Raw genomic sequence first — 13,197 nt, 5'->3', positions numbered from 1 at the left:
AAATCCAAGAGTATCAGACTATTAGAATTTTAAAAAGAGGGACGCCTGGGTGGCTAAGTGGGTTAAGCCTCTGTGTCTGCTCAAGTCATGATCTCAGGGTCCTGGGATCTATCCCTACATCGGGCTTTCTGCTCGGCAGGGAGCCTCCTTCCCCCTCTCTCTCTGCCTGGAGCTCTGCCTACTTGTGATCTCTCTCTGTCAAGTAAACAAATAAAATCTTTTAAAAAAAAGAATTCAGTAAAGTAGCTGATTTTCAGAATAATTTGAAAAATCAACAAGGAATTATAAGCTAAGATAATAACAGCAATGTGAAATTCCTACAAGTAAACCTAAAAGGAAATCTGTAGGATCAGTAGGTAGAAAATCACAACATTTTACTAAAAGATGGGAAACTTGAATAAATTGACAAGCTATTCTCCTAGATGGGAAGTTTCAGTATTGTAAAAATGTCGATTATACCTAAATTTATCTACAAATTTAATATAATCAAAATGATAATTCTTCATTTTTTAAAAATGTATATTTATTTGAGAGAGCAAGTGTGCCTATACAAGCAGGAGGAGTGGGGGCAGAGGGAAAGGGAGAAGCAGACTCTGGGTAGGGAGCCCAGCAAGAGGCTTGATCCCAAGGGGCTTGAGATAATGACCTGAGCCAAAGGCAGACGCTTAACAGACTAAGCACGAAGGCACCCCCATTTTTTTCTTGAGTGTTATAAAAATGGTTCTAACAATCATCTCAAGAATAATTGCATAAAATAAGTTACAAAATGGTGAAAAACAATAGTAATGCAAAAATTGCTATATAGGATATTAAAATGTATTTGCTACTATTGTACTCAAAATAGTAAACCCAGAGCCAGAACCAAAAGTAGATAGAATTTTTTTTTTTTTAGATTTTATTCATTTATTTGACAGACAGATCACAAGTAGGCAGAAAGATAGGCAGAGAGAGAGGAGGAAGCAGGCTCTCCAAGGAACAGAGAGCCCGATGCGGGGCTCGATCCCAGGACCCTGAGATCATGACCTGAGCCAAAGGCAGAGGCTGTAACCCACTGAGCCACCCAAGCGCCCCTAGATAGAACTTTTGATAGCAAAATGAACTTTAGGTAGTAGCAGTAGTATTTGTTTAGTCTTCCTCCTGAATCCTTAATAAAACTATAGTTGAGAAATAATTTCTAATACTGAAGTGATCTGGAAAGCTACCAAATACAGAGAATGTATTTCAAAAAATACCTGAGAGATCAAAAAGACATGGAAGCCTGTTCACAAATGCAACATCCTCAAAGTGTCAGCAACTTGGGGCGCCTGGGTGGCTCAGTCAGTGAAGGGTCTGCCTTCTGCTCAGGTCATGATCCCAGGGTCCTGGGATGGAATCCCACATTGGGCTCCCTGCTCATCTGAGAGTCCGCTTCTCAATCTGCTCCTTGCCCTGCTCATGTTCTCTCTCTCTCTCTGAAATAAATAAATTTTAAAAATCTTAAAAAAAAAAAAAAAGTTCAGCTCCTTAGAATTTGCAGGTAACTAAAGCTTCAGAGAGAATTGATCCGCCAAACAGAGTCCCAGAGAGACCCTAAGCTTAGAGTTGTCTGGCACAGTAGAGGGTAGAAATAAGAAGAGGGCTAGACACAAAATTTAAAAACTCTTTAGGAAACCAAAGCACTTGAATTCTTCCAGATTCCCCTCCCCAGTATTGTCTCTCTTCACATCTATTTAGAATCCCATTCTTAAAAATGAAGAATCAAAGACTGTCAGAGATAAGAAGAAAATAAACAGCATGAATGATCAGCCAAGGAAAACAACTAGGAAGACTCAGAGTCAGCTTAGGAAACAAAATGAACTCATAATAAATTAATAACATTAAGCTTCCTAAGAGGTAGTCGAGAAAATAATGTATAAGAGTACAGCATACTCTGAAAGAGGAACATTCTGAGAATAATGAAAGACTTGAAAATAAACATCTGATTGATAAAATACTTAATAGAATGATGGAATGATTTAATTGAAATACTCTAGAACTTAGAGCATTCAGACAAAAACATGGAAAAATTGAAAAAACATGGAGAATTAATTCAATGGGTCCATCATATGACTAATAGGAATTCCACAAATGGAGGAAAGGCAGAAAAATATCAAATATATAATTGAAGAAAAATTTCAGGAAACTAAAGATCAGTATAGGGGCACTTGGGTGGCTCAGCTGTTTAAGCAACTGCCATTGGCTCAGGTCATAATCTCAGGGTTCTGGGATCAAGCCCCAAATTGGGCTCCCTGCTCAGTGGGGAGTCTGCTTCTCCCTCTCTCTCTGCCCCTCTCCTCTGCTCATGCTCTTTCTTTCTCTCTCATAAATAAATAAAAAATCTTTAAAAAACAAAAACAAAAAGAAGGGAGACAAACCATAAGAGACACTTAATCTCGCAAAACAAACTGAGGGTTGCCAGGGGGAGGGGGGTAGGGAGAGGGTGATTGGGTATGGACATTGGGGAAAGTATGTGCTATGGTGAGTGCTGTGAAGTGTGTAAACCTGGCAATTCACAGACCTCTACTCCTGGGGCTAATAATACATTATATGTTAATAAAAAAATTTAAATTTTTTTTAAAAAACAGGCATTTAAAAAAAAAAGCTCAGTGTAAGACTGATAGGACACACCTAGTACTGAGCAAACCAAGTGGTAAAAGGAACCATATGTCAATAAGGCATTTCAGAACATCAAAAATAAGGTTAGCTTCCAGGGACAATCTGTTTTCCTATAAAAGAATAATAATTGAACTAGCATCAGATTTCTCATCAGAAATATTAGACTCCAGAACATAATAACTCCAAAATTATAAGGGGACATTATTTTGTACTTAGAATTCCATTCCTTTTCAAGACAAAAACCAAATGTGAGAACACAATAAAGATTTCAGAAAGTTCGTCGTTGTATATACTTCAAGAGTTGTCTTTGAGATTGCATAATCCAGGGGTACTCCAATATTGTATTTCACTCTTATTTTTATATAAATAAGTATAAATATATAAAATGATATAGAGCATAATATATGATTATATAATTTTAAGAGTATAATATATACATATATTTACCACAATTAAAAAGAAAAACCCTCACAATGAAAGCAAACATGATAATAAAACCAATGAAGGACAAAATGTCAAGGTTAAAAAAAAGTAAAGGCAGAGGCACCTGGGTGGCTCAGTCAGTTGAGCATCAGACTCTTGATTTCAGCTCAGGTCATGACCTTGGGGTTGTGGGATTGAACCCTGCATCAGGCTCGGGACTCAGCGGGGAGTCGACTTGAGATTCTCTCCCTCTGCCCATCACCCTCTCAACCCTCTCAAATAAATAAATCTTTAAAAAAATAAATAAAGGCAGGGCGCCTGGGTGACTAGTGGGTTAAGCCTCTGCCTTCAGCTCAGGTCATGATCCCAGGGTCACGGAATCGAGCCCCACATCGGGCTCTCTGCTCAGCAGGGAGCCTTCTTCCTCCTCTCTCTCTCTCTCTCTCTGCCTGCCTCTCTGCCTACTTGTGATCTCTCCCTCTCTCTGTGTCAAATAAATAAATAAAATCTTCTAAATAAATAAATAAAGGCAAATAATGAAGTAGGAAAAATATACTTGGAGAACGAGGGATTTTTATTTTTCATAATATAACAAAGCTTTTTATTGTGCAGTCAGACATTGACCTGTTTCAAATGGAAAGAAACTCATTCTCTTTCTCTCCAGTCACTGCTTTCAAGTATATATTATCAAATTTCTCTTTCCAGTTGCTTTATGTTTGGGACATATCTTATAGCTTTCTTTTCAGTCATTTTCATGATTTCTTTTCATGTTGACTCTAGGAATAAGTCCCATTTCTATAATTATGATTTTCTGGTATTAAAATGTCCAATCTTGGGGCACCTGGATGGCTCAGTTGGTTAAGCTTCTGACTTTGGCTCAGGGCATGATCACAGGATCCTGGGATAGTCCTGAGTCAGGTTCCCTGCCAATGAGTGGGGAATCTGCTTCTACCTCTCCCTCCGTTCCTCCCCTGCATTCATGCTCTGTCTCTTTCTCTCTCTCTCAAATAAGTGAATAAAATCTTCAAAAAATAAAGAAGTAGTTAAGGTTAAATAAAATCGTAAGAGTGGGACTATAATCCAACAGGAGTAGTGTCTTTATAAGAAGTAGAAAACCCAAAGGATGTGGACCCACAGAATAAAGTTTATATGAGGACAGAGGAAGAAGGCAGCTATCTGCAAGCCAAGGAGAGGTCTCCAGAGAAACCTAGGTGGCACCTTGTTTTTGAATTTCCAGCCTCCAAAACTGTGAGAAAACAAATTCCTGTTGTTTACCCCTCAAGTCTGTGGTATTTTGTTTTTGCAGGCTTAGAAGACTAATAAGTTAAGATTGGCAGATTCTACTGTGTGATATTTCTCTATAGCAAAAGACTACATTAAGCAAAGTAAATACACAAGCAAAAGCATGGAGTTTGAGTTAAGATAATGGTATTAAAAGTGGTAGAATCATTGATTGTGATAGAGCACTGTACCTTCATATATTTCCAAATTAGTACCACACAGCACACATTTTCTGACCCCGAAGGAGAAAATTTAAGTTTGCCACAGGGTGTCGCCAATCTAATCTAATGGTCTAAGTTATCATCACCAATTGGTGTATTACCAGATAGTGTATGTCTGCTTACATAATTCAATATGAAGTACTCACTCTGCCTCTTATATCTTTTAACCAAGAATGTTTAACTTGAATTTAATTAAATCTTAACATCTAGTTTCTCATATATAGGAAATATAGGAGATAAGGAAACCACTTTCAAAAAAAATTTTTTTAAAGACACTATGGGGAAACAATCAGACAAATCCAGAAAGTAACACATTCTGTAGGACAACTGTCCATATTCTTCAACAAGTCAGTGCATGAAAAAAGGGGTTGACCTGGATTAAAAGGGACTTAAAATACATTACACCTAGATAGAATGCCCTGTCTTAGATTAAGGCATGATTTGGACAAAGTAGCTATAAAAAGCATTATGGAGACATTAACAATTTGAATGTCTCCATTCAAATTGAAGAAATTTGAATATGGACAAGGAATTAGATGTTACAAAGAAATTACTATTAATTTCATCAGGCATTTTAATAATAATTTGTCCATTTATGAAAATGGTCTTCTTTTTAGAGATGCATACTAAGGTGTTTGAGGTGAAATGTTCAAAATGTCTGTAATTTACTTTAGTCGGCATATAAAAATCAGTTTAAGAACTTAAAAGGTACAATGATAAATTCTATGTAGAAAAGACAGAAGACGGCAATGGAATAGCAGCTAACCGTGGGTTGAGTACTATAGCATTGAGAAGGTCTATGATACGGTGACTTTTGAGCTGTGATATTAAATGACTGCCACAGTATCCATTTAGGTCTTCTGAATTGGAGATGACAAGATAGGATGAGTCATGAAAGAGACAAGGAAACATCTGTGAAGGATAAAGGTATGGTAAGTGGAAGACAAGTGGGTCTTCAAACTATAATACTGTCCTGGCACCAGCAAAAGGAAAGCAGGAAGGAAGGAGGACGGGGTAGGCAAAGCTTCAGAGTAAAATGCAGCTTCGAGAAAATCTTAGGCCAAGGAGGAGACCCGGAGCAAAAATGGCTCTGTTGTGAGGAGTCTTGCGTTAGGCAGGAACAGCCAAGCTCTAGTACCCATTCTGTACTCAGCTGTAAGCTAGATTCAGCCGAGGGTAAACGTAGCCTCAGTGTAGATTTGAAAATATGGCAGCCAAAAGGTGTTAACTATACTTATCACCGAGGGAGATCTGACCAATACACCTTCCTTATTGTTGCACAAGCCTTGCTAAAGTCTGAAGGGAGAGTATAACCGAAAGAGGAAATGGCAAAGGCCCTGAGTTAGGAACAAGGTTGGCACAATCAAGGAAAGGAAAGAATTCAGTAAGTTTGAAGTATAGTAAGAGTGGTGGAATGGTCCAAGAAGTTGGACTGATAAGTAGAGTCCTAATTATATAGAGTAGAGTAGTTCATGATGAGGGATACATTTTATTTCAAGTGTAATGGAAATGCATCAGCAGGTTTTAACCAGTGAATTATTGTGATCTGATTTAGGATTTAGAGCCAAACTTCCTGAAACATTAATCTATATTCATAGCATCCATTTCCTCATATCTCATTTTCTCTCAACCCACAGCAAATCTGACTTACATTCACCTCTGTACTGAAAGTGCTTTTACCTGGTCACCAAAGACTTCTTAATTGCTCCGTTCAATTGCTTCTCTTCAGTTCTCTTCCTGTTGCCCCTTGGGTTGCATTTGCATGTTGACCACTCCTTAAAATTGCTGTCATGATTGCTTTTTACAACTGCTTTATAATTTCCTTTGATTGCTTTTCTTTATCCACTGCCCAGTAGTTTATTTGTTTGTTTTGAGAATGATGTTCTTAATAGTCTCATACTATAGCACTCTCACCTCCTACATAGTGATAACTCCAAAATTGCTCAGAATTTTTTCTTCTAACCCCCACTTTGCAGTCTTTAAACCTAGATTTCCACTCGTGTCATGCATTTCCATCATAATAGAAAAGAATATACCAAAACAAAAATAATTATCTTCATCTAAAATATTTATGTATTCTCCATCCTGGGTAATGGCATCACCAGTCATCCAGTTTGTATAAGTCCTTGGAATAATATTAATATTAATAATAATAATATTAATAATAATAATAAATATATTTATTTAAATATATAAATAAATATATAATATATATAAATATATTTATTTATATATCTATATATAAATATATAATATATATTTTATATATAATATATATTATATATATATTTTTATAAATATATAAATATATAAATATATGACTATATATAATATAAATATATAAATATATATAATATATATTAATATATATAATATATAATATAAATATATATAAATATATATAATATATAATATATATAATATATAATATATATAATATATATTATATATATTTATATATTTATATTATATATATAGTCATATATTTATATATGACTATTATACAAACATAGGATGAATATGTTTTTAAAATCTAACATTTTTGGTGGGGGAGGAGACAGGTAGGGGAAGGGGCAAAAGGAGAGGGAGACAAAGAATCTTAAGCAGGCTTCATGCCCAGCACATAGCCCAACATGGGCCTTGATCTAACATCCTGAGATCATGACCTGAGCCAAAATCAAGACTTGGGTACTTAACTGACTCGGCCACCCAGGCACTTCTAAGATATATTTAAATTTGTAATGAGGAGATCAGCAATATAATAAAGCTAATTCACAGAAAAAATAGAAAAACTCAGTATACCTAGACAGTCACAAAGGGCATGCTAAAATAAGTTGGCTAAATTACAATGTCTTACAAGTTAATGTCCTACAAGTCAAAATAACTATAGATTTTGGAGTTGCATTCTCTACCAGACAAAAAGGTTTTGTATCTCTAGAGGGCAAAATCTACAAGTTAACATTTTACATAGTTTTAGCTCTAATCAGTAACAACTAACAAACAAAGGTAAACCTCCTAGAGAATTAAATTCTCTTTGTGTGGAACTATTAAGCAATATTCCAGAATAGCATATAGCCATCCTCTGGCATTATTTCCAAGTTTTCTATAGTTTTTCGTGAACTTTCATATGATCCCACATCACCGTCAATGTAGTGATGGAGCTATATTTTAAAGACAAATCTCCCTGATTCCTATGCCTATTTTTCCCTATGAAAAATGTGAATGGTAGGCAAATTCATGTATTGCACAGAAAATGTGCAGGAATAAGGTTTGAGAAAAGGCTTCTGGTTTTCAAACTTGGTAAATCACAATAATTAAGAGAGTATGACATTGGAGAAAGGATAGGAAAATGTATCAATAGAGTAGACCTAGTCCTGCAATCAGTTGATTAATTATAAAGACACCAGTGCAAGTCAGTGGAAAGAAACCTTGCAATAAATGGTGCTGTAGCAACCAAACATCACACAAAAAAGAAATGGACATGATTCCTATTTCTCACCAACACAAAAATTAACTTGCGATGGATAATAGTCTCCTATGTTAAAGAAAAACTTGAAAAGTTTTTAAAAGAAAATGTAGTATAATATCTCCAGGACTTTGAGGCAGATAAACTTTCTTAAGCAGGACTTAAAAAGCATTAATCATAAAAATAAAACCTGATAAATTGACATCCTCAAAATTAAAATTTTCTGCTCGTCAAAGACACCATTCAAAAAGTAAAGAGACAAGTCATGGAGCAGAAGAAAACATTTACTATATATACATATATCTGATAAAATATTACAAATCAATTATAAAAAGACTGAAAGCTCAATAAGAACATTGGATAAAAGATTCAAATAAGCAGTTTGCAAAAGTGGGTATCTAACGGCCAATAAGCATATGAAAAGGTGTTCAACATGATTAGTTACCAGGAAGATACAAGTTAAAATAGCAAGTGAATATTATCACAAACACACCAAAATGGGTACTGTTAAAATAAATTTTAGAAATTTAAAAGACTAATAATATCAAATTGTGACAAAGGATGTGGACCAACTCTCAAAGAGTGCTGACAGGAATGTAAAATAATAGACCCATTTTGTAAGATTGTCTGTCTGTACTAATGTTAAAGCATTCACCTACCTTATGACACAGCAATTTCACTCCTAGGTATACATCCAAGAGTAGTGGTATGTTCTCCCAAAAAAATTTTCACAAGAATGTTTGTTGCAGCTTTATTCATACTAACCCCATACTGGAAACAACCCCAAATTTCCATTAACATGTAAAAGAACAAACAAGTAGAGGTAAACTCATTTAAAGGAATACTACCAGTGATAAAGAAAAACACCCAAAACTAATGGGAACATAACAATAAGATTCATATTCATGGATGTTGTTTTTAGAGAAATAAGTAAGATACAAAAGAGTACATGATGAGTATGTTATACATGATTCCATTTATATAAAGCTCAACAACTGGCAGATCTAATCAGTGTTTATAGTTTTCAGAATAGTGGTTACCTCTGGGTATGCAGGGATGGGTAGTGGTGGCTTATACTGAAAAGGACATAAAAGAACTTTAGAGAGTGTTAGAAATGCTCTATATCTTGATCTGCATGGTGGTGTCAAGGGTGTATGGACACCTAAAAATCATCTGTGTACTTAAAATTAATGCACTTTATGCATCTTATTAAGGTTATCCATCAATAATATTAGTTTCTACGAGGACTCTGATTGCAATTTTTGCAGTTAAGGAAAATAGTCCAGCCTGTAAAAGGTTAAGGGATGATAAAGCAGTAAGAATTAACTTCACTTTGAAGAAATTTGTGAAGAGAAACATAAAATTAAGGAATTAATAAAGATATCAACAAGTAAAAGAAGGTTGTTTTTAAAATTCTTTTAGAATAGGGAATGATTCATTAGGGGAGAAGAAGCCAGTGCACAGGTACACATTGAAGATGGGAGTGAGGGAGAAGAGAAAGTTGGTAAGACTAAACATCTTGGAGTAAAAAAAACTGGAGAATTGTCTAAATAAAGAGAGGGAAGATAAAGAAAAGAAAGAGAAGTAGGGTGAAAAAAACTAAAGGACTGTAAAATAGAAGATAATTTAGGGATTTTCACAGACCCTTTCTCTGTCTCTTTAGGAAAATATAAAGTAAGGATATCCACTAAAGTCAGGAGCTGAGGGGAAAGGACGACAGGAGGTAGAGTAGAGGGCTTGATGAAGCCAATTAGCTATTTCATTAACTTTGAAATCTGGGAAACTTACTTTACTTCTTGAGTTTCCTCATCCCTGTGATACGGATTCCACTTACCTCACAGAGTTGCTAGGAAGATTAAATAAGCTAATGTACATAAAGTATTCACATAAGATAATCGATGAATCGAAAGTTCCCCTTTGAAAAGGACTAGAGTTGCTGAACATTACCCTTCACAAATAACTTGAAAAATAGAATAATCTGGAGTCAGAATAAAAGACCCCGTGGAGGGTAGGGAACCTAGGCACTTCTTTAACTTCTGTGGGGGCTAGTGCAAATGAGGCCTCATATACCTTACGTATAAATATTTTAAAGTTATACATCAAACTAATGAGCTATTAAATAAAATGTGTTTTGTCCTCCTACTTTGACAAATACAACTTCATAATGACCTGAAGTCTAGTTTGAAATTAGAAGTCTGAGTTCATGGTACCTGCATGGCTCAGTGGGTTAAGCCTCTGCCTTCGGCTCAGGTCATGATTTCAGGGTCCTTGGATCGAGCCCCATATCAGGCTGTCAGCAGGGAGCCTGCTTCCCCCCTCTCTCTCTTTGCCTGCCTCTCTGCCTACTTGTGATCTCTGTCAAATAAATAAATAAAATCTTAAAAAAAAAAGAAGAAGAAGAAGAAGAAGAAGTCTGATTTCTTGGTGTTGCATACTGATTCCTGGTAATGTGGGAAGAGCCAGACCAAGTCAGCCTTTTCTTTCTTACAGTTCTGTCCCACACTGGGAGGGGCCTCCAGTGTATATGAGTGGATACTCCAGCCTGAAAACCCAAAGTCCATTCTCACCTTTGACAAATAGCAGCCATTTGACCACCATTATACTTGGGCTGTGCTCTCCAATGGCATTGGCCTTGCTTTCAGCTCAAAATACTTTTTATGTCAAAGAGGCATATTTTGAGGTAGAATATTTTGCTACCCTTCAGGTGGCTATATCTCCTGAGGTGCCTGGGACTCTTCACCACATGTGGAATACAGCACAGAAGGGCCAGAATGGGTTCCAAAGCATGGGGCTCTCAAGGCTTCTTGTGCCCAGAGCTAAGGACCTTATAGTGAGGCACATTTAGGTCTAAGATTATGCACATTTCTTGCTTTCAGCAGTGAATACAGGTAGACTGCAATATTGTTGACTGGAAAGAGCACAATATTCAAGATAAAAATATGCTGAAAAATATAATGAAAGTGAAGTAGAATCTACAAGTCCTTATTAAGAAGCTGCTTTCCACTTAAAAAATAAACCATCTAGCTTTTGAATTATTTTGATGGATTGAAAATTTTCTTATGAAGCTTTGTATAAAACTGAAAATGATTTATTAATCTCAGATCTATTCCCCAAATCAAAATATTTAGTAACCAGCTGTGGTCTGGTAACCCCTTTTGTGAGCTTTGGTTAAAGATGAAATTTCATAACCTCTTTGTCTGACCTCACGTTTCTTAAAACCAAACAAGTTGTATTTAGATATTCATGTTTATAGATTTATAGGATGTCTTTGAATCCAAATGGTGTTCTTATCACAACAGTAAAAAACAAAGGATTTTGTATTTTTTTGATGAATTCTCATTAGTAATGAGGCACTAAACATCCTCCTGAATGTGATATAGAGGTAAAAATTAACAGGGTTATTTTTAGCTACCATCTACATACTATAGGCAGACACCATCAAGAGCAAGAGAGAAATAATGGTTCTTTTAGTTTAATAAATCGTAATGTTCCTGAAAAAATTCTCATTCCTCCCAAAATTGGGGCATCTAATTATATAAAGTGATTACTGTGGCAACAGCTTAGATATGAAAAGAAAGAGAGGGGGAAAAAAGAGAGGAGGGGAGGAGGGAGAACGGGAGAGAGGGAGAATAAATTAGGCTATTAAACAAAAAGAGAAAAAGTATTTTGACTAAAGAGCAAAATGTGGGAACTGCTGACTAGAAGAGAAAGGAAACACTGAAAAAGTTATACTTAGGGCTTAAGCCAGTCAATATCTGATCATTAAAGTAAAGGTGAACTTTGTGAATGTAGATATAAGAAACTAAGAATCAAGACAGTAGCTTTCATAGGATAGAGTGAGGAAATATATGCTTATTCCTAAATTACATAATAAACTGCATGTGAAAATTTGATAGACTATAAAATACTATGTACAATAAGAAAGTTAAAGATTACATAGGTTGTTTATTATGTTATATATTGTAGTATTAATGTATTATATGTTATAATAATATATAGTGCATAATATATTTCTGTATTATAACAACGTAAAATACAGTTAACCCTTGAATAATACAGGTTTGAACTGTGGGGGCCCACTTATATGTGGGTTTTAAAAAAATAAATAACATCGATGTAATTTCTCTTACTAAAGGCTTTTTAATAACATTTTCTTTTCTCTAGCTTACTTTATTGTAAAAATCAAGTATATAATACATATAACATATAAAATATGTGTTAATAGACTGTTTATGTTAGTAAGGCTCTCATTAACAGAAGGTCAACTTAACTATTACTAGTTAAGTTTTGCAGGAGTCAAAACCTCTCTGTTGACTTTCAACTGCACAGCGGTGGGAGGGATGGCAGTGCCCCTAACTCCCATGTTGTTCGAGCATCAACTGTATATGAGGAGACAGCTCACATAAAAAGATCTACACATAGTTTGTAAATATATGACTTGTTCAGCTTCTTTAAAAAATAAGGAAAATGCTAAAATGAACTGTAGTGAGATACCAGTCTTGCTGGATTTGCGAAGATCTAAGTTTGGAATTACAAACTTACTATGGAGAATTAGCAGGAAGTCTTCCTCAAACATTGTTTTTAGTTAGGTCATTTAGGGCAAGGCTTGGAGATCATACATATCAAAATTTAAAGTACACTTTGAACCACCACTTATACTTCCTAGAAATTATTCTGTAGATATATTTGTACATAACATATGTGCAAAGCTATTCATTACAGCTTATGAAAGAAAAAGATTGGTTCACATGGAATCACTGTGAAGAGTAAAATTTGAGCTTTTTAACCCTGAGTCATAGCTAGCCCACAGTAAAGCTGCTTTTGTGAACTGAGTCCTCATGCAAATTGATTTTGTGTTCTAGGGGTTAATGCTGTCACCACCTTAGTGGAAAACAAGAGTGCTCAGCTCGTAGTAATTGCACATGATGTGGATCCCATTGAGTTGGTTGTCTTCCTGCCTGCCCTGTGTTATAAGATGGGGATTCCTTACTCCATTATCAATGGGAAGGCCAGCCTGGGGCATCTGGTCCACAACAAGACCTGCACCACTATCACCTTCACACAGGTTAACGCAGCAGACAAAAGAGCTCTGGCTAAGGTGGCCGAAGCTTTCAGAACCAATTCCAGTGACAGATATGATAAGATTCGTTGTCACTAGGGAAGCAACATCCT

General features: G+C 35.5%; 1 non-coding gene across 1 annotated transcript; it reads left to right on the top strand.

Moving 5' to 3' along the window:
- The first annotated feature begins 12,750 nt into the window (after positions 1–12,750).
- LOC123939536 lies at positions 12,751–12,823 on the top strand. The gene has a single exon (XR_006817903.1). It is a non-coding gene; the product is annotated as a small nucleolar RNA SNORD36 (small nucleolar RNA).
- The last annotated feature ends 374 nt before the right edge of the window (positions 12,824–13,197 follow it).

This window comes from Meles meles, chromosome 3, assembly GCF_922984935.1.
Source record: "Meles meles chromosome 3, mMelMel3.1 paternal haplotype, whole genome shotgun sequence".
Lineage (NCBI taxonomy): Eukaryota > Metazoa > Chordata > Mammalia > Carnivora > Mustelidae > Meles > Meles meles.
Note: the sequence above shows the minus strand (reverse complement) of the source record. Positions and strands in the feature narration are given on the sequence as shown.